Consider the following 27,538-nt stretch of genomic DNA (forward strand, 5'->3'; position numbering starts at 1 on the left):
TATTTGAAAGAGAGTGAGCACTCATTCACAGGAGGGGAGGGAGGGACAGAGGGAAAGAATCTTAAGCAGACTCCCTACTGGGTGGGGAGCCCAAGGCCAGGCTGGCTCCCAGGACCCTGAGATCATGACCTCAGCCAATTCATGAGACCCACGCTCAACCACCAAGCCATCCAGGTGCCCCCACAGCCTTACTTTTACATTGAAGGCAGGTACAAAGCATTTGCTAGAAGTCATGTAGACTTTTTAAAAAGCATGTGGACTCTGGCTTCTGAGTAAGAGATCTATGAGTTCTCTTTTCCATTAAAACCCTTATGGGTGGGCGGGGGGGCGCCTGGGTGGCTCAGTGGGTTAAAGCCTCTGCCTTCAGCTCAGGTCATGATCCCAGGGTCCTGAGATCGAGCCCCGCATCGGGCTCTCTGCTCAGCAGGGAGCCTGCTTCCCCCCCTCTCTCTACTTGCCTCTCTGCCTATTTGTGATCTCTCTCTCTGTCAAATAAATAAATAAAATCTTTTAAAAAAGAAAAGAAACTAAAAAAAAAAAAAAAAAAAAACCCTTATGGGGCGCCTGGGTAGCTCAGTGGTTAAAACCTCTGCCTTTGGCTCAGGTCATGATCCCAGGGTTCTGGGATCAAGCCCCACATCAGGTTCTCTGCTCCGTGGGGAGTCTGCTTCCTCCTCTCTCTGTGCCTGCCTCTCTGCCTACTTGTTATCTCTGTCTGACGAATAAATAAATAAAATCCTAAAAAAAAACCCTTATATTCACTATTTGTAGGATACTTGCGTGGGGGTGGGGGTGGGATAGGGCATCCAGAGCCCCCAGACACCTGGATCATCTGGTGTGGGGGAGGAAGCTGTTCCTCACCCTATCCTACATGTACATTTTTTGGGAGCAGGATGGGTTTCTGCAAATATGCCCACCATTGTGTGAGGCAGAATGTGGGTTCCCCCCGTGATTGGCTGTGTGAGTGGCTTGGGGTGACTTCCTTGGTGTCAGCCAGGGCTTGTCCAAGCCTAGGTGTCCCAGTGTGAAAAAAGGAGGCCTGTGCTTTCAATCATCAGGCTCCATATGCTGCAAAAGGACACTGAGGACGCACTAGCACTGCTCAAGAGGAGCAGCCTGTGGTGCCCCCACGTCTCGGCCTCCCCAGAGCAGCCTCTCTCAGGAGCCTGGCTGCGGGCTCTCGGAACTTGGACGAAGGCAGACAGGGCCATGTGACGTGCAGGATGCTGGTTGTGCAGCAGCTGCTCGTAGCTCTCCTCTGGGGGCCCCTGGAGTTCCCCACTCTCCAGCAGGCGCACTGCAGGTGCCACGTGTGCTGCCACGTGTGCTGCAGTGTCACCTTGCCCCAGGTGGCAGGGTCAGCCACCCTCATAGAACGCCCACATCAACATGTTCACCTCCTTCTCTGAGGCCTTTGAAGCTTCTGTGTGACTCCGTTGGAACTGGTGCCACCATGGGCAATCGACTGGGCCACCTGGGGAATGAACGGGGCGCCCTTGACTGTGGCCAGTCCAGGCAGATCCCCCGCCACCCCTGGCTGCAACAGCAGCACCGGCTCCACCAGGCACCGCAGGGTGGCCGAGCACTCCTCCAGCGGCCTCGGACCCCCCCAGCAGGGCCAGCGCCAGCGTATCGTGTCTCTCTAAAAGTTTCAACCCCCAGTCATGCCCATGGGGAAGTGTGAGCAGCTCCAGGTCAGAGGCGACCCCTGTAGTCCCTCCTAGAGGAACCTAGTCTGGCAGCCCACCAATAATAGGTAGAGGGTATTCCTCCCAGAATGGAGTTCCAGACACAGGTCGTTGGGTTCTGGGGGCCGATTCTGGGGGCCCAGCAGGCAAGAGGAAGTTGTTATGGGGTCAGAAAGAGACCTCAGCCTGTGGTCTTGCAGAATTTCTCTTCTCTTCGTCCTCTTCCTCATTGACTTCCCACCATGGGGCCTCTGTTTCTTGGCCGCTACGGTTGGGGGGTGTTCCTTGGGCACCAGGCACTGGAGACACCAGGTCACAGTACGATTGGGGGCATCTACATCACCGCACGGCACCACTAAGTGTGTTTGAAGTGGCTTGGTGAGTGTCTTGGCATGAAGCTGCCCATCGGAGGCCCTGTGGCTGTCAGCAGTGGACCCCTTACAAGAGAGGGCACACGTGGGCACAGCTAAGGGTCCTGGTCCAGAGTGGTCTTCTCTTGATGGCCCCATGCGCTCCAAACATCTGGGCTGCCTGCCACTCCACTTCCTAGCTCTGGGCAACTCTATCTGAGCTGGGTTGTCTGGGAGGGTGTCCTCACTAAAACTGCATCAAATAGGTCCTGGCTTTATCACAGGCCTGGAAAGCCCCAGCCCCTATGGCCTGGGACAGTAGACGCTGACTGGTCACATGGCTGAGATCCAGGGAGGGCAAACTTGGGAAACGCTCATCCTCCAACTGAAAGAGGACTGTGGGCTGGCCTGGTTGGGGATGCAGGGCCACACAGAGTACCTCAAAGGATAAGGCTGAGCCCTGCCAGCAGCCGGAGATCACCGAGTGGTGCCCCCATGGGACCAGGGACAAGAACCAAGAAGTCCCCATGTTGCTGAAAGGAGGACCTCAGCCTTCTGATGGGACAGGGGGCCATGGGACTGGGGTTGGCTGGCAAATTCCTCTCCATCCTGTGGCACCTGCATGGAGTTCTACATGGAGGGACCAGGATTTGAACTCTGTACATTCGACAGTCCTCAGGCTTCCACGTCTGTGCTGGGACTCATGGAACTGCCAAGAGGTTGCTCTCCCCGCTTCCCCCGGGCTCCATGCTAAATGCACAATCTGCTTGAGATTCTCTCCTTCTTCCTCTGCCCCGCCCCACCCTCTCTCAAATAAATAAATAAAATCTTTTAAAAATAATAGTTTAATAACTGGGTGGTGACAGATGATAACTATACTTATCATGGCATGCATATCATAATGTGCATAATTGTCAAATCACTGTGTTGTACTTCTGAAACTAATATTATATGTTACGTATACTTCAACTAAAAGTACAAAAAAACTTCTTTAAGTTTAATTTTTATTCTTTATTTATCTTTTAAAAGTTTAATTGTTAGAAAATGACACTTTCTAGGGAGTTATTTATTAGTTGTTTTTCTTTATTTAAAAATTCATTAAAATCGGGCCACCTGGGTGGTTCAGTTTGTTAAGCGGCTGCTTTCTGCTCAGGTCGTGATCCTAGGACCCTGGGATCGAGTCCCACACCTGGCTCCTGGCTCAGCAGAGAGCTTGCTTCTCCCTCCCACTCTGCCAGTTGCTCTCCCTGCTTTGTACTCTCCCTCTCTGTTAAATGAATAAATAAAACCTTAAAAAATTTTTTCTTAAAAAAATTCATTAAAATCTCGGGCGCCTGGGTGGCTCAGTGGGTTAAGCCGCTGCCTTCAGCTCGGGTCATGATCTCGGGGTCCTGGGATCGAGTCCCGCATCGGGCTCTTTGCTCAGCAGGGAGCCTACTCCCTCTTTCTCTCTCTGCCTGCCTCTCTGTCTACGTGTGATCTCTCTCTGTCAAATAAACAAATAAAATCTTAAAAAAAATTCATTAAAATCTTGAAGACAATTTAATTAGATTACCATTATTTCTTTTTCTTTTTCTTTTTTTAAGATTTTATTTATTTATTTGACAGACAGAGATCACAAGTAGGCAGAGAGGGGCGGGGGAAGCCGGCTCCCTGCTGAGCAGAGAGGCCCACGTGGACCTATCCCAGGACTTTGGGATCATGACCTGAGCCAAAGGCAGAGGCTTTATTTAACCCACTGAGCCACCCAGGGCCCCTAGGTTACCATTATTTCAAATGTATGTGTTACTTTTGTTATCTTCAATCTTATGTTAGAAAAAATAATTTATTTACAGGAGCCTGGGTGACTCAGTTTTTAAATGTCTGCCTTCAGCTCAGGTCATGATCCGGGGTCCCGGGATCAAGCCCCGCATCCTGCTCCCTGCTCTGTGGGGAGTCTGCTTCTCCCTCTCCCACTCCCCCTGCTTGTGTCCCCTCTCTCACTGCCCCTCTCTCTGTCAAAGAAATAAATTTAAAAAAAAAAGAAAGAAAGAAAAATAATTTATTCAATTTATTCCTTTTGACATTATTCCTTTTTTATGAATGTAAATGAGTGTTTACTTTTAGACCCTGGAATTCAAGAGACATAAAGCATCAACTTGTCTTTAGATGACATAATGGTTTTTATACAGAGACACTAACAAATGTATCCCATGGTATTAACTAGATATCATAACTGGAGAGTATGAAGCTTTCTTTTCCTTTTTTAAAAAAGATTTTATTTATTTTTATGAGAGAGAGCACCCTTACAATCGGGGGTTGAGAGGTGGAGGGAGAAGCAGACTGTCCCCTGATCCAGGAGCCAGAATCTGGACTGGATCCCATGACCCGAGGATCATGACCGTAGCCGAAGGCAGATACTTAACCAGGTGCCCTGAAGGATATGACGCTTTCTTTTCTTTTTATTTATTTATTTATTTATTTATTTTATTTTTTATTTTTTTTTAAGATTTTATTTATTTATTCGACAGACAGAGATCACAAGTAGGCAGAGAGACAGAGAGAAAGGAGGAAGCAGGCACCCCGCTGAGCAGAAAGCCCGATGTGGGGCTTGATCCCTGGATCTTGGGATCATGACCCGAGCCGAAGGCAGAGGCCCAACCCACTGAGCGACCCAGGTGCCCCGCTTTCTTTTCTTTATAAAGACTTATTTATTTATTTGAGCGAGAGAGAGAGCGAGAGAAAGAGAGAGAGGGGCAGCACAGGCACGCATACATGCACACATATGTGGGGGAGGGGCAGAGGGAACAGCAGAGAATCTTAAGCAGACTGCTCTGAGCTTGGAGCCTGACTCAGGGCTGGATCTCATGACCCTGAGATCAGGACCTCAGCCAAATCAAGAGTCTGACGCTTAACCCACTGCACCACCCAGGTGCCCCAAGAATATGAAACTTTCTCTTTTTTTTTTTTTTTAAGATTTTATTTATTTATTTGATAGACAGAGATCACAAGCAGGTAGAGAGGGAGGAGGAAGCAGGCTCCCCGCTAAGCAGAGAGCCCGATGCGGGGCTCGATCCCAGGACCCTGGGATCATGACCTGAGCCGAAGGCAGAGGCTTTAACCCACCGAGCCACCCATGCGCCCCGAATATGAAACTTTCTTAGCATGTGACTTCAAAAAACCCCCTTTGCTAGTGTAACTGTACTAATGTTGACTTCCCTCCTTGAGTCACACATACAGAAATTACACCAGGTGGATTGTAGCACAAAGGAGACCTTACTTGCAGCAAATAAGGAGATCACAGGGAATGACTTCCAAAGCTGTCACTTCCTAAGCAAGGGTGGATAGGTTCTTTTTATTTAGGGTTAGGATGAAATTTTTTTAAGATTTTGTTTCGAGACAAAGAGAGAGAGAGAAAATGAGCAGGAGGAAGAGGCAGAGACAGAGGAAGAAGGTGACTACTCATGGAAGAGGGAACCCGACGTGGGGCTCAATCCCAGGATCCTGAGATCATGACCTGAGCCAAAGGCAGATGTTTAACTGACTGAGCCACCCCAGGTGCCCCAGAATGAATATTTTTAAAAAGGGATCCTTGGGACGCCTGGGTGGCTCAGTTGGTTAAGCGGCTGCTTTCGGCTCAGGTCATGATCCTGGCATCCTGGGATCGAGTCCCACATCAGGCTCCTTGCTCAGCAGGGAGTCTGCTTCTCCCTCTGTCTCTGCCTGCCACTCTTAGTCTGCCTGTGCTCACTCTCTCTGACAAAATAAATAAAATCTTTAAAAAAAATAAAAATAAAAATAAAAAGGCATCCTTGGGGGGCACCTGGCTAGCTCAGTTGGTAGAGCATGCAACTCTTTTTTTTTCTTTTTTAAAGATTTTATTTATTCATTTGACACAGAGAGAGAGCAATGACAAGTAGGCAGAGAGGCGGAGGGCCAGGGGGTGGGTGGGAAGCACACTCCCTGCTGAGCAGAGAGCCCGATGCGGGCCTTGATCCCAGGATCCTGAGATCATGACCTGAGCAGAAGGCAGAGGCTTAACCCACTGAGCCACCCAGGTGCCCGAGCATGCAACTCTTGATCTTGGGGTCCTAAGTTCAAGCCCCACATTGGGTGTAGAGATTATCTGACAAAAAGGGAACCTTATCATCACAGGCAGAGGTGGGTATAAGGTCATGCATGTACCTTAAGGAAACATGGCTACGCATACATTGTATGTTATGTAAATGAAGCTTGTGTTCCTCCTTGGATGGAGATTTTAGTATTATAATGATGTAAAGGTAATTGTCAGTCATTCTGGAGGTCACTCCATGGTCCACCTGTACAGGTGCAAGTCACGGTGGTTGGGGGTTTTATGTTCCTACTGGACCGGACAGGGTGGAGTTCTTGTCAGGGCAGTTGCTATGTTTGAGGTGGGGTTTCAATTTTCACTTGTCTGAGTTAAGAGATAAGCTTCCAGAAAGAACTTAAGGAAAAAATGTGGGACAAATGTCAGTGAATCTAAGCAGGTAGGCAGTAAAGGTTAGGTCTTGGGATCTAGCTGGTGACACTCGGAACATGGAAAAGCAATTGTGCTTCAAATGTTGCTTCTGATAACCATCACATTTGCCATCTAAGTGGTTTTTTTTAACAGTGTTTCGTGCTTATAAAAGAAGTGCCCTTTTGGTAGAAAAAAATTAATCTTCCTCAAAACGGAGGCATTCTGAATTTTATTAATTGCATTACGAAATAACGTAGTCATACGCTACAAAATGAAGGGAAGTTCAAGAAATTATGTCTTTTGTGTGTCCTTGATAATACAAGGCTAAATGTTTTTTTTCTGGCCTGAACTGTTTATTTTAACTTCTTTTCTTCTAGATCTCTCTTTTGTTCTATACTAAGCAGGCCCAGCTCAAAAATAGAAATAGTAATTCTTAAAAGGAACAGAATTTTACAATGGAACAAGAACGCTTAGTATGGTTCAGTCCAAACCTGTTATTTACAGATAAAGACACCTAGCTCCAGTGAGTTTAGCTTTTTGTCTCACAACACATAGCTAGGAGTTGGCAGAGGAAAAGAAGATAATTAGTTTTCTGAGTCACGTTACATCGTCTATCAGGGAAACGATGGCAGAAGAAGGTGGTGGGGTATTAATATTTTTATTTTTTAATTGTCAAGACACACCTAGACCATCTTAAAATTTAGAAACAGAGTTAAGAAGTTTAAATTGCAGATAATTCTGCTACCATTTTGAAGTACCTACCCTCAAATAAATGGGAGGTGAAAAGAAATGTATCCAAAAAATGAAATTGGGCAAACAATCAGCTAAACTTGTTATTTTTCTTATACCTTGTATTTTATTCTGTGACATTGAAAATAGACTTCTCATAATTATATTTGCTAGATCAACTCACAAATTCCTGATAAGGTTTTCCACAAGCAACATGCTTCCCATGTTCTCATCTGTTTAAAGCCCTTATTGTCTTTGCTTCTTTTCTCTTTCCACTACGTTGGACACAGTGCCTCTCCTCCCCCACCCCCAGTCTTTTTTTCTCATTAGGATTGCAGGTTCGTGAGTTCCATTATTTAAGCTCAGACAGAGAGAAGAGATGTATGTAATTGAGGTCCTTCCTAGAGTAGAGTCCATAGAAATATGCGAATATGCGTTTCCTTTTTTTTTTGGACCCTCATCTTTCCCATGCAATGAATAGGAATAGTTTGTTGCAGACCCCCTTGTGCTCACACACTCTGATACACAGCTGGTGAATTGTTTAGGGCTCCACATGTAGCCTGACCTGCACCAACAACTAGAGCTTCATAGCTTCTGTCAGAGCTGCATGCAGAAAATGCACAAAGCTGAGTGAGAAAAAGGATAAAAATGTTAAAGTATGAAATATTCAAACTCTTTTAGGTCAATCCACTTTATATGTGGAAAATCTGACATTCTCTTTATCTACTTAAGGACAGCTTCCAGTGGAATAATCAGGGTATTTTTTTGTCTTCCACTTGGAATAGAAAAATGAAACATCGCAATAAACCTGTTGGCAAAGATTTTTTTTTTAAAAATTATTTATTTTGGGGCGCCTGGGTGGCTCAGTGGGTTAAAGCCTCTGCCTTCAGCTCAGGTCATGATCCCAGGGTCCTGGGATCGAGCCCCACATCGGGCTCTCTGCTCGGCAGGGAGCCTGCTTCCTCCTCTCTCTCTGCCTGCTTCTCCGCCTACTTGTGATCTCTGTCAAATAAATAAGTAAAATCTTTAAAAAAAAATTATTTATTTATTTGACAGAGAGAGAGAGAACACAAGTAGGCAGAGAGAGTGGGGGGAAGCAGGCTCCCTGCTGAGCAGAGAGCCCGATGTAGGCCTTGATCCCAGGACCCTGAGATCATGACCTGAGCTGAAGGCAGAGGTTAACCCGCTGAGCCACCGAGGTGCCCCGAGATTTTTTTATTTCTATTTGTTAACAATGCAGGTAAAGGGGCCCCTGGGTGGCTCAGTGGGTTAAGCCTCTGTCTTCGACTCGGGTCATGATCTCAGGGTCCTGGGATCTAGCCCTGCATGTGGCTTTCTGCTCAGCAGGGAGCCGGCTTCCCTCTCTCTCTCTCTCTTCCTGCCTCTCTGCCTACTTGTGATCACTGTCTGTCAAATAAATAAATAAATAATCTTTAAAAAGAAAACAACAATGCAGGTAAACACACAAATTCATCTTCTAGATCTAGACTGTTGGGGAGCCATCGTTGTTCAAAATGATGATCCAAAAATGTACCGCATGTTCAAGCATGGAAAAAGCACTGTTTGTTTTTTTATTAATCTAATTCAACTGAATTTGGTTTTACTAATTCAACAAAGAGGAGCAATTTTTTTCTTTTTTTTTTTTAATTTTATTTATTGGGGCGCCTGGGTGGCTCAGTGGGTTAAGCTGCTGCCTTTGGCTCAGGTCATGATCTCAGGGTCCTGGGATCGAGTCCCGCATCGGGCTCTCTGCTCAGCAGGGAGCCTGCTTCCCTCTCTCTCTCTCTCTCTGCCTGCCTCTCCATCTACTTGTAATCTCTCTCTGTCAAATAAATAAATAAATCTTTAAAAAAAATAAATAAATTTTATTTATTTATTTGACAGACAGATATCACAAGTAAGCAGAGAAGCAGGCAGAGAGAGAGAGGGAAGCAGGAGAGAGAGAGGGAAGCAGGCTCCCTGCTGAGCAGAAAGCCACATGCAGGGCTAGATCCCAGGATCCTGGGATCATGACCAGAGCCCAGTGCAGAGGCTTTAACCCACTGAGTCACCCAGGCGCCCCAGGAGCAATGTTCTTCAGGATATTTTTATTCAGCGGAAACTTGAACAAAAATAAATTTAGCTGCATTTTTATCAGAAAATTGACTTGGTCTAGACATGATATTTCCTGAGCATTTTGGTTCAGGCTTCATAATTTAGTATCCCTGAAGCTACCTTTGAGACATGGTATTTCAAAAATTTCTTTCCCCCCAAATTCAAAGAAACAATTTTTTTTTAAAAGATTTTATTTATTTATTTGACAGACAGGGATCACAAGTAGGCAGAGAAGCAGGCAGAGAGAGAGAGGAAGGGAAGCAGGCTCCCCGCCAAGCAGAGAGCCCGATGTGGGGCTCCATCCCAGGACCCTGAGATCATGACCTGAGCTGAAGGCAGAGGCTTTAACCCACTGAGCCACCCAGGTGCCCCTGAAACAAATTTTTTTTAATAGGGAAAACATTTTTCAATTCTGCCGTGTTTCAGACTGTGATATCAAATACCTTATGTTTTTTGGGTAAAATAATGCATTCTGTAAGAGATCTACACCCCTCATTAATGACTGCTTCATTTTCTGGCCTAAATCCTGTTCGTTGCTCCCCTGCATTCAGATACTCAGATAAATTACCTACTTTCACTGAAGCATTAATAGCTATATACTTAGGCATAATTAAAACTCTGAAGTTTTCTTAGGAATACATGTGCTCTTTGTTTGTTAAGAACCTTCTACAAATGAATAGAAGGGAACATTTTGTATTCTCTCTACTATTATACAAAATACCACAGAATAATAATCCACAATTATCTTCATTCTCTCATTAAACATTCCACTGAAAAATCTATTCATGTTCAAGTACTTTTGTTAAGTAACATTCACCATTTGTCCTCATTTTTAATACAAACAGGGTTTGCCATAATTGCAGCCTTGGGTCCCAAACTCATGTTTTTATTTATTTATTTATTTTTCAAACTTCTGTTTTTAAAAAGATGCAGCATCTTCTGGTTTTCATATGTCAGAACACAGAAACAAGCAAAACACAAAGGAACCGCAATACCTTTAAAAAATATCAAATGAGGGGCGCCTGAGTGGCTCAGTGGGTTGGGCCTCTGCCTTCGGCTCAGGTCATGGTCTCAGGGTCCTGGGATAGAGCCCCGCATCGGGCTCTCTGCTCAGTGGGGAGCCTGCTTCCCCCTCCCCCTCTGCCTGCCTCTCTGCCTCCTTGTGATCTCTCTCTCTGTCAAGTAAATAAACAAAATCTTTAAATAAATAAATAAATAAAAATAAAAAATATCAAATGAACACCCTCACCTCCAGCTTTTGAACTTAGCTGTAATATTCTTTGGTTTTGATAATAGCCAATGCTTGCTTTTCAGATGTAGCTATTGCCTAACTTTCATGACTCATTGTTCTGCGGGAGCATGTTTAGTGCTATTTGTGCACATACTCTGATAACAGTACTTCCTAGCTGGTAAATGAGGATACTGTCATTAGAACATGGCAAAATATTAGCAACTCATCTCACCTGCTAAGACTTCCAACAGGCTTCCCCTTTTCCCTAAAAACTGGTGGATTATTTACAACTACTGTAGGGAGAGGAAGAAGAATTTTCCCTTCACCCTTCTAGGTTCTTGGTGGAAATCTCCTATAATAAAATAAATAATAAATAATGAAATAAAAACAGAACTTTATCAACATGGGTGCTTCGTGTACACACAGAGATACCAAGAAAAACTGAATAACTCCTTAAAATGGCTCAAGTCACCACCTTAAATACCCTTGTCAGCTAAAGACAAAAGAAAGATGTCTGGGTGGGAGGGAGACCAGTTATGAGAGGTTACTCCAGAAAAAAATCCCAGTAAACAAAGGATTATGCAGATTTAAGTGAGAGCCTTCTCCAGGACTAGATTCCCTTGTGATTTAGTAATTCTTTACTTCCTGGTATAGAGAAGAAGACACCTTTGCAAATGGAGATTTCCTGTATAAATGTAAATTTCTCTTACAAAAGGGTAATCTCTACTCTGTTTTTAGAGCTTCTGCAGTGTCTGCTCTTTCTCTAAATAATCAGGTCAAAATAATTGTCATGTCAAAAAGAGGCATATTTTGGGGTGGTACATATATTCTGCTAGGTGTCACTACCCTAGTTCATTCCGTTTGTGTGGGAGAATGTGGAATGGTAAGTGGGAGATTGTGTATGGCTGTGAAGGAGGCATCATAAAATTTTTGTTTTGTTTATGTGACTAAGATGGGAAACCAGTTGTAGAGTTTTGAGCAGAAGAGTAAGGTGGGGATTTGACTCTGGCTGCTGTGTTGAGAAAAGATTGTAGGGGGGGGAGAATGGAGGCAGAAAAAGGGAGATCAGTGGCGTGCTTTTGCTATAATCCAGGTGAGAGATGGTGATAATTTGGAACAAGATAGTGCAAAGCGGTTGGATGTGGAATAATTGAAGCAGACCCTGAACTGAGCATGGAGCCTGACACGGTGCTCACTTCCAGGACCTTAAGATCATGACCTGAGCCAAAAACCAAGAGCTGGACGCTCAGCTGACTGGGCCACCCAGGTGTCCCTCATTTCCTTTGGATAGTAACCCAGATGAAGGATTGCTGGATCATATGGTCATTCTATTTTTTTAGTTTTTGAGGAACTTCCTTACTGCCTTCATAATGGCTCTACCTGTGTAGGGTACTTGTAATTTCTTCAATGCTTTTTGAAAATAAGGAATATTTTTCTTTTCTTAAGATTCTATTTATTTATTTGACAGAGATCACAAGTAGGCAGAGAGGCAGGCGGAGAGAGAGAGGGGAAGCAGGCTCCCCACGGAGTAGAGACCCCGAAGCGGGGCTCGATCCCAGAACCCTGGGATCATGACCTGAGCCTTAGGCAGAGGCTTTAACCCACTGAGCCACCCAGGTGCCCCAGGAATATTTTTCTTGAATGGGGTTAGCAGAAGTCTATTCTCAGCAGCAGAGCATCGATTCAAGCATATCCATGTTTTGCATAAGATGACACAGCAAAAGTCTAGCTGGCTGCTTAGGCTGTGTCTTACCAATGTGGGGATTGAGCACAGCATAGGGCTTTCTGTTCAGCAGGGAGCCTGCTTCCCCCCTCTCTCTCTGCCTGCCTCTGCCTACTTGTGATCTCTCTCTCTGTCAAATAAATAAATAAAATCTAATAAAAATTTAAAAACAAAACAAAACACAACAACAACAAAAAAGATTTTATTTATTCGTTTGCCAGAGACACAGTGAGAGAGGGAACACAAATAGGGGGAGTGGAAGAAAGAGAAGCCAGCTTCCCGCCGAGCGAGCGGGGAGCCCAATGCAAGGCTCAATTTCAGGACCCTGGGATCATGACCTGAGCCTAAGGCGCCCCTAGTTTTGATTCTTTTAATTTTTCTATTCAAACCATAACATTCCTGACCTCATCTAAAAATTCTGGAGGTATATTGTATCTGGAGCCTACAGTTTTGTTGACTGAGTACAATTCACATGGAGAGCTTTATTTAGAAAAAAAAAAAAACCAAACATATATATATGTTTGGTTTTTTTAATATATTTTATATATATATATAAAATATATTTCAAACCACTAAAAGGTTAACATTTTTACATTCTTAATTTCAGTTGAACACATCCCACGTTTCTGCCAAGTCTTTCACCCACACTAAGGTACAGTCAAAAGCTGTTCCTCTGGGATTAGTCACAACTCACTGACTTCACTCACTGATTAACAGACTGAGTAAAGTTCAGTTGCTTTCAAGCAGGCCAATGAAGTATTTACACATATTTAACCAATTTCTCAAATTGTAATATGAAACCTGTCAAGGAAGGATTATAGCAGGAACCAAGACAGATTTCTTTAATTACCATGCACTACATTATTATTGTTTCTTTTTTTTAAAGATTTATCCATTACTTGAGAGAGAGAGAGAACACAAGCAGGAAGGGGAGGAAGGGTTGAGGGAGAGGGAGAAGCAGCCCCCACACTGAGCAGGCAGCCTGATGCATGGCTGGACCCAAGGACCCTGTGATCCTGACCTGAGCCCAAGGCAGACACTTCAACTGAGCCACTCAGGTGCCCCTCAACCCACTACATTAAATTTTGCCTTACCTCAATTTGGTTAGCTTCTTAATGCTGAGAGGATAACCAAAAATGTTAGAAATTTCGAAGTCAAAAATACAGTCACTTTAGGGGTGACTGGCTGTTTCAGTTGGTAAGCATACCACTGTTGATCTCTGGGTGATGAGTTCAAGCTCAACCTTGGGTGTAGAAATCACTTTATTTATTTATTTATTTATTTATTTATTTATTTATTTATAACAGTTTATTCATTTGACAGAGGGAGACACAGTGAGAGAGGGAACACAAGCAGAGGGAGTGGGAGAGGGAGAAGCAGGCTTCCCACTTAGCAGGGACCCCAACGCAGGGTTCGATCTGGGGACTCTGGGATCATGACCTGAGCCAAAGGCAGACGCTTAAGGACTGAGCCACCCAGACGCCCAGATCACTTAAAAAAAAATAAAAAATTTTAGGGGCGCCTGTGTGGCTCCGTGGGTTAAAGCCTCTGTCTTGGGCTCATGTTATGATCTCAGGGTCCTGGAACCAAGCCCCGCATCGGGCTCTCTGCTCAGCAGGGAGCCTGCTTCCCTTCCTCTGTCTCTGCCAGCCTCTCTGCCTACTTGTGATCTCTGTCAAATGAATAAATAAAATCTTAAAAATAAATAAATGAATAAAAAATTTTCAAAGAATACAGCCACTTTATATTCCTCTAAGATAAAGAACACAAAAGAGAAAAGCCAATTGAGGACATCAATAGAAGTTCTTGTATGCATTTATTAACATTTCTATGATTACAACTTATATATACTACTTATATTTTGTAAGACTACTTTAGATTTTCAAATACTCTCATGTTTTTACCCTTTCTATACTATAACCACAAGCTATATACTTTGTAATACTTGAAAAATCACATGGCTGTGGATCACAAAAATTGGCTAGTTTTTATAAGTGATTTCTCTGGTAATATGTTCCTAAAGCTATAGAAGCATTTAAACATGTTTTGAAGTTCGGACACTGAACATTGCCTAGGTACTGTTGCTGACCCATTATCTTTTAATGGACAAGCGTTTTAATGATGAATTTCCAAACCACTCTGTGGGAGTTACCATGGACACTAAGAGGCACTCCACTGCCAAATCAGACGGATAGGAAACGGTTTTTTTTAAATACATTTCAGGTATCTGTAGATTTCCAGAACGGGTTCTGTCACAAACAAATGGGCCTTTGCCTTAATTTATCAGAGATTTTCTGACAGCATCTCAGCTACACATTTTTGTTTTATTCTCTTCTGCCCTCTGTCTCAGTCTGTATTTTATCTTTATGAAAGGCCTTACAGTGAAGACACAAGATAATTTCCTAAATGTTATTTAGCTTTGACAATAAGGCCCATGTTCAGGGTTGGACCGGCAGATAAGAAAAGGAGAGATTTGCTTAGTGTTTCTCCTCTACAGGGACAACTACCAAATCCTGGGAAGACTTATTCCTGCCTATAACCTTTCATTTGGTAAGTGTAATTCTCAATGCATTTCTTGTTGTTGTAATTTTGTGATTGTTGCTATACATGCCCTAAAACAATGAATTTAAAATCCATTTACCTTCTTTGGAGGATATTCTTTGATAGGGATTTATTATGTAATTTAGCTGATAGACTTATGAAGCCTGTTCTACTAAGAAAAGGTTTGCTATATTGAGTGAATATCATTATGCTATTATTTTACCATAACATGTGTTTTGCTTTCTAAAATCTCTTTTAATTAAATGTTGTAGAATGAGTTTGAGACAAAATAGGGTTGGCTCTCTCCTTCTTACACAATCATTAGACATTTTTATGTATCATCAAATTTTTCTCAAATATTTAAATAAATTTATATTCATGTATTTTGTCTTCACTTCTCAATGAGTGTTCTAACACTCATCTGTGATGTTGAGCTAAGCAAGGTGCTGTGAAAACTTTATGTATTTTCCTCATTCTGGCCATTTAATTATTTTTACCTTCAGACTAAATTTTTTTTCCAAATTTTTATTACTATTAGGCCTACACAAATTTAAATCCATTTCTGAAAACTGCTCTATGTCTCTTTTTAGAGATTAAGTCATTAAATATACATAATTCAGCAGAGTGTTATACAACATTATTCTTTGTCTTACCATGCCAATTACCTTTATTTAGGCCACTTGTTCAGAATCTCACCTATATTGGCAAGGCTTTTGTTTTCATCTCTGCAGCAAATGCCCAACAGATACATTAGGAAAATAGGCAGACAGCTGGTAAACAGACCCATTCCCTGCCTCAGGGTTGACGAAGCAATTTGCCAAATCCATCTTCCCCTAGTTTGTTTCACATCATCACTATTTCCAAATTTTCTGCTTTTTGTTCTATAAGGATTTGAGCACTGTCTAGTATATACAAAGTAGCTGAAATCAAACTTGTACATCACCAGTTCTGATAATAGGTGACAGGGTTGTTTTGTTTTGTTTTACTAAATTCTGTAGTGTGCACTCTTGTTTTTGGTTGGTTCATCTTCCTTAAATTTTCTTTAATTATTTTAAATTTTATTTATTTATTTATTTGAGACAGAGTGAGAGAGCCCAAGTGGGGAGGAGGCTCAGAGGGAGAGGGAGAAGCAGACAATCCGCCGAGCAGGGAAGCTGGAGTCGGGGCTCGATTCCAGGACCCCAGGACTATGACCAGAGTGGAAGGCAGATGTTCAACTGACTGAGTGACCCAGGCGACCCAGTAAATAAATCTTTTAAAATTATGAAGATTATAAACAATGTATTTCCTAATGTGCTCCATCTTAAATTTTCAGCATTAATCTTAATATAATATTAGAATTTTTAAAATAAAAACTTTACTAATGTTTTTGGTTCAGAGGAAATAAATCATGGTTATGGGAATACAGAGAATGTTGAATTCCTTACCAAATGTTGAGGTTACTGGCAATCTCATGCAAAGGAGGAGAAAAGCTAGGGTCAGTGTTGTCCAGCCATGACCGTAGATTATATTAGACTAGGATGATAAGGTAATGATGCAGAGTCAAGAACAACAAGGCATCGTGATAATAATGACAGCCACTATTCCTAGACTCTCGGTATGTTTCAGGCTTTATGCTTATACACAGTTATTCTTTTTAATACTAACAACAACAGTGGGGTAAGTATATGCCAAAATCCACATTTTATGGATTTGTTATTCAATCAACAAATACTGAATATTTATAATGTCCTGGGCCCTAGGGATATCAAAGTAAACAAGACTCTGGTCCTCACGGAGCTTATGACCTAGTGGTCATAAGCTAGTTAACTGAGTCTTAGGTTGTATTAGTAGCTCAAGATCCATCTGTGGGGCTCCACATCCACCTGCTTACCTTCTACCTCATGTTAATGATGGCTGTGAGATAGTAATCAGAAAGCAGGTAATAGTCACAGGAAACACTGTGCCAGAGAGCAAAGCCAGTTGGACACTAGGGAAGCAAGTAGGGTTCCAGAACATCGTTGATGAAAGTAGGAGCAAGAGACTGTTCTGTGTATTAAGGAAATGATCAGAAAACCAAGTAGTCAAATGGGACAGTGAATGCATTTTAATGTATAGTATACCATAATTAGAGTTTGGTGGTTCACGATAGGATATATAAAACAGTAGAAAAACATGAATAAGAAACTCTGGACATTGTCAGTGTTCTTTGTAGGCTCTTCTTTCTCATCCCGTAGCATAATTGTTAGTTTTCCCAGGGATTTCTTTTAGATCTTCTTCTCACTTGATGTACTCTCCCTGGGTGACTCTGCTACTTATGTAGTTACAAAAGCTGATGACTTTCAAACCCCATCTCTAGCTCAGCTCCTTCTCTTGCTACAACATATCCAAGTGCCTATTGTCTATCTTTATGTGGATAGCTCACAGGCTGCTAAAATTCACCATGTTCCAAGTTGACCTCACCATGTCCATCTTCTCTGCATAAAGCCTACAGTTCCTGTTTCCTTGTCTCCAGTCATAAACCTGAGAATTTTCCTTGATTCCTGCCCCTACTTCACTCTCATCCCATTTATCACCAACTCCTATCAATGATAAATTATAATTATTTCTCAAGAAATTTATTTCTCTTCATCTTCAATACCCTTTCACGGGTCTAAGCAATGTTGTCTTTCTTCTGAACAACTGAAGCAAGCCTTTTGTAATTGGTCTCCAGGTCTTCAGTCCTGTCTCCTTTCTAATATTTTTCGTGCACCAAAAAATGTTTTTTTGTGTACTGAAAATTGACCATCCTATTTTCCTTCTTAAAACCCTTCAATGGTTCCACATTGCCTTCCAGATAAAATCCAAAGTCTTTATTACGATCTATGGCCCAGAGGGATTTGGACCCCATACACCATTTCAGTATCACTTTGTGTCTCTTGGCACTTTTGTTCTAGCCATTTCCTTGAATGGGTATGCTATCTCTTGCCACCTGTCCTTTGCCCAAGTGCCTCTCTGTCTCTTTGCTTTGTTAACTCCAGCCAATCGTTGAGTTCTCAACTTAGATATTGTCGCCTCCAAAAAGCATTCCCTGGTTCCCAAATACAGTTAGGTGCCCCTTCTTTATGTTCCCTTTACACCTTATTCTTTCCTTCACTACAGTGCTTAGCATTCTATAATCACAGCTCTATCCTTTTCTCTCATCACACTATACATTCCATGAAGACAGGAACATTCTTGCCTATTGGCCATTGTATCTCTACAAACTAACACAGTATTCAGTACATACTAGTTGCTCACAAACAAATGTTAAATAAAGGAAAGAGCAAAGAAATCAGAATGACCAACTTTGGAGGCCATAGCATCATCTTACTAGTTTGAAGGTTTTTGCATAAACTTATCAAATGTATGAGCTAGAAGGGATTCAAGAAATCACTTTGTTCAACTTCCCACTCAGTGTAATAGCTCTACTCCATCATGCTTTAAAGACAGCCCTGTATCCTCTCTATATGAATACTTCCAGAGGTGGAGAATATGCTGATGTGTAAGAAAGTCACTCAGTGATGGGTATGTCTAATAGTTATTGTTGTAAGATTTTGTTTATTTATGTATTTTAGAGAGAGATAGAGAGCATGAGCTGGGGGGGGCAGCAGGAGAGGGACAGGACAGAGAGAATCCCAAACTGATGGCCCACCAAGCAAGGAGCCCAACTTGGGGTTGGATACCACAACCCTGAGATCATGACTTGAGCTGAAACCAAGAGTCAGATGCTTAAATGACTGAGACACCCAGGCGTCCCCATGTCTAATTGTTTTCTTAAAATCTTCCTCAGTCCTCATTTTTTTTTTTAAGATTTTATTTATTTATTTGACAGACAGAGATCACATGTAGGCAGAGAGGCAGGCAGAGAGAGAGAGAGAGGAGGAAGCAGGCTCTCCACTGAGCAGAGAGCCCGATGCGGGGCTCGATCCCAGGACCCTGAGACCATGACCTGAGCCGAAGGCAGAGGCTTTAACCCACTGAGCCACCCAGGTGCCCCCTCAGTCCTCATTTTGAACACTTTCCTATTATAGCTTTCACTCATAGTTTAATGCCTGCCTTCTTGAGCAGCACAAAACTAATCTTTACCTTTCTTGAGCAACTCAAAATTAATCTTTCCCTTTTTCCAAATAAGAACCCTTCCAAATAGCTGAAGGTCATTATTATGTGCTTTCTTTTTTTTTTTTTTTTAAAGATTTTATTTATTTATTTGACAGAGAGAAATCACAAGTAAGCAGAGAGGCAGGCAGAGAGAGAGGAGGAAGCAGGCTCCCTGCTGAGCAGAAAGCCCGATGTGGGCCTCGAACCCAGGACCTGGGATCATGACCTGAGCCGAAGGCAGCGGCTTAACCCACTGAGCCACCCAGGCGCCCCTATTATGTGCTTTCTAAACCATTAGTTCTCAAGGTTTAATGTACAACAGAATGGCCTAGGGAGCATGTTAAAAATATAGAGTTCCTTGTCCTATCCCCAGAGACTGATTCAATAGGTCTGGGACTGATCTCAGGAATCTAAAATTTTTTTTTTTTAAAGATTATTTATTTATTTATTTATTTATTTATTTGACAGAGAGAGATCACAAGCAGGCAGAGAGGCAGGCAGAGAGAGGAGGAAGCAGGCTCCCTGCTGAGCAGAGAGCCCGATGCGGGGCTCGATCCCAGGACCCTGAGATCATGACCTGAGCCGAAGGCAGCGGCTTAACCCACTGAGCCACTCAGGTGCCCCAGGAATCTAAAATTTTAACAAGCATCCCAGATAATTCTGATGTGGATAGTACATAGACTACATGTCAAGAAACACTGCCTAGGGAAATACAGTTTTAAAATTTCCCAAAAAATGGTGTTTATAAGACTTGATCTTCAAAGTCACTAGATATTTGTGTCTATTCTCTTCAAGTATAATCCCAATGCTGGAACCAAATATTTAGGTATATTTGACTAATAAAAAGTAGAGTGAAGGGGGCACCTGAATGGCTCAGTTGGTTAAGCATCTGCCTTTGTGGCAGGTCATGACCCAGGATCCTGGGATCAAGCCCCACACCATGCTCCCTGCTCAGCAGGGAGCCTGCTTCTCCCTCTCCCTCTGCTGCTTCCCCTGCTTGTGCTCGCTCTCTCTCTCTCTGTCGAGTAAATAAATAAAATCTTTTTTTTTAAAAAAAGTAGAGGACACCTGGTTGGCTCAGTCGGTCAAGCGGTTGCCTTCACCTCAGGTCATGATCCTAGGGTCCTGGGTCGAGTCCCACATAGGGCTCCTTGCTCAGCGGGGAGCCCGCTTCCCCCTCTGCCTGCTGCTTCCCCTGCTTGTGCTTTCTCTCTCTCTGACAAATAAATAAATAAAATCTTTTTTAAAAGATAAAATAACGGGGCGCCTGGGTGGCTCAGTGGGTTAAGCCTCTGCCTTTGGCTCGGGTCATGATCCCAGGGTCCTGGGATCGAGCCCCACATCGAGCTCTCTGCTCATCAGAGAGCCTGCTTTCCCTCTCTGTCTCTGCCTGTCTCTCTGCCTACTTGTGATCTCTCTCTGTCAAATAAACAAAATCTTAAAAAAAAAACATAAAAATAAATTTTAAAATGTAGAAGGAAGATATTTTTTCCTTTTTTTAAAAAAAAAGATATCATTTATTTATTCATGAGAGACAGACAGAGAGAGAGAGAGAGAGACCTAGAGGGAGAAGCAGGCTCCCTTGAAGCAGAGAGCCCGATGCCAGGCTCATTCCCAGGGCCCTGGGATCACGACCCGAGCTGAAGGCAGATGTCCACCGACTGAACCACCCAGGACCCCGATATTATTTCCTTTAACCCGATTTACATCCTTCTATTGAAACTGTACACAACTGTGTCACCAATTTTAGGAGATGTGTCACATTATTGACTGTGATTTTGTTTTTAACTGAAACCTGTTAGGGCAGGAATGACTTACAGGGAATGGATGACCCAAAGGTCAGATAAGAAGGAAAGAAGGAATAGGATGAGATGACAATAGATAAAGGCATATCCCGAAGAGGGGTAGCGATATATATTGCTAGTATTTCCACTAAAGGTGGCACATGGACTTCTCAGTAACTCCAGTTCCCCTCTCTCATAGCCCCTAAGATTTTCCACTGGCAGCCATTTGCAAGAACTGTGGCTCCCTGTCACCTCCTGATCCTCTCTCTGGAGTCAGCAGATTAAAATCTGCTTCGCCTTTTATTAGAAAGGTGGTGGACCTGCTGTCCATCCTCTTAACCCACAATAAGAATAAGCGTCTGTAATCAGCCCTGCCACATCAGAAGGAGTTGGAACCTTGGCACACTTCTTTGGAAACATTTTTGATCTCTAACAGACTACTGAGGGTACCTTGGCATATTTGTAAAAGATGATCTAAAACTCTAAAAATAGCTGTGAGCACCATTCTCCCACATGCGTACAATTTGAATAGGTCTGGCAAGATGCTTTTAAGCTCATAAAAGTGTCACAGAATGTTATGAATTGGCTTTACATGCTTCAATACACCCGGTGTACAGATTAGCACTTTCTGTTATGACACCCAGGCTCTGTGCCCTCTACTCCAAACAGCAGGAAAAATTTATGAGCCAGAAAACCTTTCTTGGATTTGGCCTTAGGGGCAGTAAGCAGTGGAATTTAGTTGCTCACAAGGCCGCAGTCTGAGGCTCCTAGAAATCAGGGGGGAACAGTCACATTGAGTGAAATTAGTTGTTAGTATCTTCAGATGGGATGGTAAATCTGAAAGGGACTTAGGGTTGCAAGTAACAAAACTTTGAAACATAGCCGCTTTGTGTTGAATGCAAAGATAGAGAGATGATCCCAGCTGTGATGTGGAGAGAGGCAAGTTTAGAATATGAGTCTGGGGGAAAAAAAAAAAGAAGGATCATTCTACAATCCTCACAGGCCTATATGTATACCACAAAAAGGGTTGGGATCAGACTCTTTTAAGTGGTGTCCGAGAGCCCAGTGTAAGGTGTTGATCATGAGGTTTCTGTGATGGTCAACTTTGCATTCCTCTATTCATACAACAAATATTTTTGAACATCAACTACGTGCCAGAACAGAAATGTGAATTTGACATGGTCCCTGCCTTTTAGGAGTTCACATTTGAGGGGAAGGTAACAAGACAAAAAAATGATGATATATTGTAACAACTAATGTAATAGAAATAAGCCCAGAATGTTCTGAGAACCAAGTGAACTGGAGGGAAGCCAGGTGATGAGAAGTTAAAGAAAGGCTTTGATGAGAAGTTAAAGAAAAGCGATGCCTAAACTGAATCCTGAAAGATGAGTAGGAGTTACCCAGAGGAAAGAGTTTGGGGAGTTCATTTCGGTCATGAGGAATAGCACGGTATGTGGCGGGAAGTGTAAGTAATTTAGTATGACTAGACTAGAGCATAAAGAAAAACCAGTGAGGGATGAGAGATGAAACTGGAGAATAGGCAGGAGCCAAATCAGGAAAGACCCTGTATGCTATGCTAAGGCCACCGAACTTTCTTCTGTCAGCAATAGGGCTTCCCCTATTAAGTCTAAGAGTAAGTGACCATTTTGTTAAGTCACTCTGGCAACAATGTGGAGAATAGAAAGGACCAGAGAGAGGCAAGACCAGAAGGAGGGAGACTAGTTAGGAGGCTGCTGTAATAAGTCCAGGTGATGGGGGCCGGGTACCTGGGCGGCTCAGTCAGTTAAGCGCCTGCCTTTGGCTCAGGTCCGTGATCTCAGGGTCCTGTGATCCAGCCCCACGTGGGGATCCCTGCTCAGCTGGGAGCCTGTTCTCCCTCTCCTTTGCCTGCCACTCCCCTGCTTGTGTGCTCCCTTGCGCACTCTCTCTCTCTGTCTCTCTCTGTCAAAGAAATAAAATCTTAAAGAAAAGCCCCAGGGGTGCCTGGGTGGCTCAGTGAGTTGAGCCTCTGCCTTCAGCTCAGGTCATGGTCTCAGGGTCCTGGGATTGAGCCCCGCATTGAGCTCTCTGTTCAGTGGGGAGTCTGCTTCCCATTGCTCCCCCCTCCCTGTCTGCCTCTCTGCCTACTTGTGATTTCTCTCTCTGTCAAATAAATAAATAAAATTAAAAAAAAAAATTTTTGTCTATTCCTACCCAAAAAGTTAAAAAAAAAAAAAAGAAAGAAAGAAAGAAAGAAAGAAAAGAAAAACCCCACTAGATATCAATCAAATATCAAAGAAACAAAGAATAGAACTAATAATGGGATAGAAATAAGTGTCTAATCTGTCTCCAAGTCTTGAGGAATCCTCTTATAAAATCTCTCGAATTTGTTTCCTAAACATTTCTAATACCACTGCCTCAGTCTTCCATAATAGTGAATCTCCTCCACTCTAGTTTTTCCCTGCTTAAACTCATCAAGTATAACGATATATCCTCTTTGAGAGATCTGTCTCATGAATCCAATCAGACCTTTTATAATCCAGTTCCATCCTACCTGTGCAAGCTTGTCTTTCATTCCTTCCAACATGCCCCCTGTGCTCTGGTCGGGCCATGCTCCATACTGTCCCTAAAACACTACAGGTTCATTTCTGTATCTGTCCCTTCCTGAGGTGTCATATTCTATCTCCTCTGTTGGCCCCATTGTCCTTCGAGGCTCAAATCAAATTGCAACCTTGCCATGAAGATTTCTCTAACTTTCGTAGTTCTTTGATTTCCCACTAGAAACATAGACCCTATAGATGATTTAACTGTGTATTACATGCAAGTCTTACTTCTTCAACTACCTTTTTAACTCTTCAAGGGGCTAGAATTCAATATTACTTCAATGATCCTAATTGGGTCTAGGCCATTTTTATTCTAACATTGTGACCCATTTTGATACAACATATATTTGAACTCTAAGAGCATGTTGATTTCTTTCTTTCTTTCTTTTTTTTTTAAAGTAGGCTCCTTGCCCAACATGGGGCTTCAGCTCATGAACCCGAGATCAAGAGTTGCATGCTCCACTGAATGAGCCAGCCAGGTGCCCTGAAAATGTTGATTTCTTGCTTATGTGTGCAAACATATGATTCAGAATTACATTTCACTGACTCTTTTTGTTGAGAAAGCATATTAAGAGTTCAACTAACCCAATTTAATTCTTGGATCAATTTCCTATTCAATATTTTTTGTATTTTTATTTTACTCAACTTTTAATTTTAAACAATCTTTTCCATGTTCATTTTACAATGAATATTTACCAATTTTAACCTTTCGATAGAGGTATTATTGACATACAATGAACTACACATGTTGAAAGCATACAGTTTGGTAAGTTTGGACATATGGTATATACCCCATGCAACATTCACCATGATTAGCAGAGTGAATATAACAATCTCTCCTTCTGTGGTTTGCCTTTTCATTCCCTTAACAAGAATCTTTGTCTTTCGGGGCAAGTGGGTGGCTCAGTCTTTAGGTGTCTGCCTTCAGCTCTGGTCATGATCCCAGGGTCCTGGGATAGAGCACCGCATGGAGTCCCGCATGGAGCCCTACATCAGGCTCCCTGATTGGTGGGAAGCCTGCTTCTCCCTCTCCCACTCCCCCTGCTTGTGTTCCCTCTCTCACTGTGTCTCTCTCTCTCTCTGTCAAATAAATAAATAAATTTAAAAAAAAAAAGAAATTTTGTCTTTCAAAGAACAGAGATTTATAATTTTGATAAAGTCAAATCTGCCAGTTTTTTACAGATTGTGTTATTGGTGTCATACTTAAGAAATCTTTGCCTAAAACCAAGGCCACAAATATTTCCTCCTATGTTTTATTTTAGGTCTTAGGTTTTACATTTAAGTCTATGATGCATGGTTGGTTTGTGTTTGCATGTGATGTGAGGTATGGATCTATGTTTGCATTTTTGCATAGGAATATTTAATTGTGCTAGCAGCATTTGTTGAAACTATCTTTTTTCCACTTATTTGCCTTTATTTTTACTTTTTAAAAAAGATTTATTTATTTATTTTACACAGAGACATAGAGAGTGCGTGTGCGAGTGTGAGCAGGTAGGGCAGAGGAAGAGGGAGAGAGAAAGAATCTTGAGCAGACTCCCTGTTGAGCATGGAGCCGGACGTGGGGCTCAGTCTCATGACCCTGATATCGTGACCTGAGCTGAAATAGAGTCAGATGCTTAAACGACTGAGCAACGCAGGTGCCCCTATTGCTTTCTTTTTAAACCAGTACCTCACTGTTTTGAATAGTGTACCTTTGTCTTGAATTTTGGTATTCTTGGTCCTCCAACTTTGTCCTTCTTTTTCCAAATTATGTTCACTATTCTAGATCCTTTGCATTTTTATGTGAATTTGAGAATTAGCTTGCCATTTTCTAAAAAATGAGGCTTTGGGGGGAACTGACATCATACAAATATTGTCTTCTTACCCTTGAAGATGATATCTATCACCTATATATCTCCATTTATGACTTATTTAATCTTTTTTAGCAGTGGTTTGTAGTTTTTAGTGTCTTTCTATTCTGCAACTGTGTCAAAATCATTTTATCTGTTCTTGTAGCTCTTTTGTAGAGTCCATTGGATTTTCTGCATGGATGATCATATCATCTGTGAATGAAGACTCCTTTCCAATCTGGATGCTTGCCTGCCTCAAACTCTCCCTCTTACCCTTTGCCTCCCTTTCTCCCTCCTTTCTTCCCTCTCCCCATGTCCCTTACCCTCTTACCTTCATGCCCCCTTTTATCCCTCCCTCTCTCTCTCTCTCTCTCTCTTTCTTTCTTTCTTTCTCTCTCTCTTTCTTTCTTTCCGTCTTTCCTTCTTTCCTTCTTTTTTTCTCTTCTAACTCTGCCTGGAAACTTCAGTACAATGTTCAATGAGTTGGTGAGAGTGAACCTCCTTGTCTTCTTCCTGATCTTAGAGAGAAAGCAGTCTTTCACCATCAAGTTTATTAGCTGTAGGTGTTTCATAGATCTTCTTTATTCCAGTTGAGGAAGTTTCTGGAAATTCTCTCAGAGCAATAAAATTGAACATTTGCAGGTCTCACTTCATTTGTGTCTCATACCTCATGGATTACTGTTTTTGTTGACTGATATTAAATGTCTTGAAAACCATAGTTTCATATACTTTTTCCAAATTTTTGGTTATTTCAGGTAGGACAATAAGTCTGGTCCCTTTAGACGTTGTTGGCCTAAAGCAGAACTACACACTCTCTCTCTCTCTTTTTTGCCATATATATTAAAGATATTTAAAAACTGAACATTCCCAGTACTGGGGAAATACTCTTACTTATGTTGCTATTGACAATTTAAATAGGTTTAAACATTTGGGAAACAAATTGGCAATATTTATTTCTTTATTTCTTTATTATTTATTTGATAGACCAGGATCACAAGCAGGCAGAGAGGCAGGCAGAGAGAGGAAGGGAAGCAGGCTCCTCGCTGAGCAGAGAGCCCGATGCGGGGCTTGATCCCAGGACCCTGGGATCATGACCTGAGCCGAAGGCAGAGGCTTTAACCCACTGAGCCACCCAGGCGCCCCACAAATTGGCAATATTTATTAAGAGACTGAAAATATTTCTACCCTACGATTAAGCAGCTGAGTTTCTTGAAATTTAGTGTGAGAAAATAATAAATAAGAGAAGTGCTTTATTAATAATAATCTTAAATGCAAGGTTATATATAATACGGGATTATTGGTAAGAACCTAAATATGCAATAATAGTTGTAAAGATCAAGTGATATATGGTTATATAATATAGAAGAATATATAATATGTAGTATGTAGTTATAATATCTGTAAAGAGGATCAGTCTCTGGCTGTATTAGTCAGAAGAGCAAGGAGCTCTTGATCTCAGGGTCGTGAGTTTGAGCCCCACATTGGGTGTAGAAATTGCTTAAATAATAAATAAGGAAACTTTAAAAATAATAAATGTAATAATAAAGAAAAAGTGCTTATATGAATATATAAAATAAAGTATTACAGATATTGGTATATATAATAACTAATAAATAAAAAAAATTATGCCACAGGAAAACCTGGAAACAAATATATAAAAATTTATTACCGGGGCGCCTGGGAGGCTCAGTGGGTTAAGCCACTGCCTTCGGCTCAGGTCATGATCTCAGGGTCCTGGGATCGAGTCCCACATCGGGCTCTCTGCTCAGCAGGGAGCCTGCTTCCCTCTCTCTCTCTGCCTGCCTCTCTGTCTGCTTGTGATCTCTGTCTGTCAGATAAATAAATAAAATCTTTAAGAAAAAAAAAATTTATTACCGAATATACACCTTCGATTATCTTTGTGAACTCTACTATGGGTAAATTTTCACAATAAAAAAAATAATAAAACCTTTAAAAAGGTCATCGTGATTTCCCCAAATGTGGGAAACTCGACTGCATAATTTGTGGTAGTGGGGGACTGCGTTCGCGCTTTCCCCTGAAAAAAAAAAAAAAAAAAAAAAAAGGTCATCGTGATAATTTTGGGTTTATGATATTTCAAAAAAGAAAAAGTCAATATAAGTCCACATAAGAAAGTAGATTGATTTTAAACACGATAGAAGTTATTAATGTATAAACTTAATGATTTAATGTAAGTTAACCAGGTGGTATTTAGCAACTAGTAATCACAGTTATACGGTGATAACTTGGAAGGTGTTAAGCAGCCAAGATATTTTTAGATTGAGAAAGGAAGGACACTAATGCGGATATACTACCTGCCAGAAGTTACAGTGACTAAAAGCCTGGGGTTAGGAGTCAACCATGCTTCTGTTCAAATTTTTACTTTGCCACTTTTCAGCTGAGACTTTGGACAAGTTCCTGAATTTCTCTGAA

At 42.1% G+C, this 27,538-nt stretch overlaps 2 pseudogenes; one reads left to right on the top strand and one right to left on the bottom strand.

The window, feature by feature from the left end:
- Window positions 1-1,010: 1,010 nt before the first annotated feature.
- On the bottom strand, window positions 1,011-2,662 carry LOC125091446 (SH2 domain-containing protein 3A-like; annotated as a pseudogene).
- A 24,353-nt stretch (window positions 2,663-27,015) lies between these two features.
- On the top strand, window positions 27,016-27,146 carry LOC125092565 (uncharacterized; annotated as a pseudogene).
- Window positions 27,147-27,538: the final 392 nt, after the last annotated feature.

The sequence above is a fragment of the Lutra lutra genome, chromosome X, assembly GCF_902655055.1.
Source record: "Lutra lutra chromosome X, mLutLut1.2, whole genome shotgun sequence".
Taxonomy (NCBI): Eukaryota; Metazoa; Chordata; class Mammalia; order Carnivora; family Mustelidae; genus Lutra; species Lutra lutra.